Raw genomic sequence first — 311 nt, 5'->3', positions numbered from 1 at the left:
GTCTGCATGTGGGTGCTCATTCAGGGAGTGGGCACGGGTCCAGCAGGCGGCTGCGGCCGGGCACCTGCCTCTCCTCTAGCTCCAAGCCCCGCACCAGGCCCTCCTGGGGTCCTTCTGGCATGGGCTCCCTGGTGTACTCCCCTCCGCGTGGCGGTGGGTCCCGGGCAGGGGACACGGCGTGACCCAGCGGCCCTCGGGGTACTGCTGTACGGGAACGTTCGCTGTATCACCCCGCAGCGCCGGGGCGGGTCCTCACACGGCAGGACAGACCGTGAGCTGTGGCCTGGGCCGGCTCTTTCTATGAATATCAA

Source organism: Myotis davidii, unplaced genomic scaffold (assembly GCF_000327345.1).
Source record: "Myotis davidii unplaced genomic scaffold, ASM32734v1 scaffold211, whole genome shotgun sequence".
Lineage (NCBI taxonomy): Eukaryota > Metazoa > Chordata > Mammalia > Chiroptera > Vespertilionidae > Myotis > Myotis davidii.
This window is presented reverse-complemented; position numbering follows the sequence as displayed.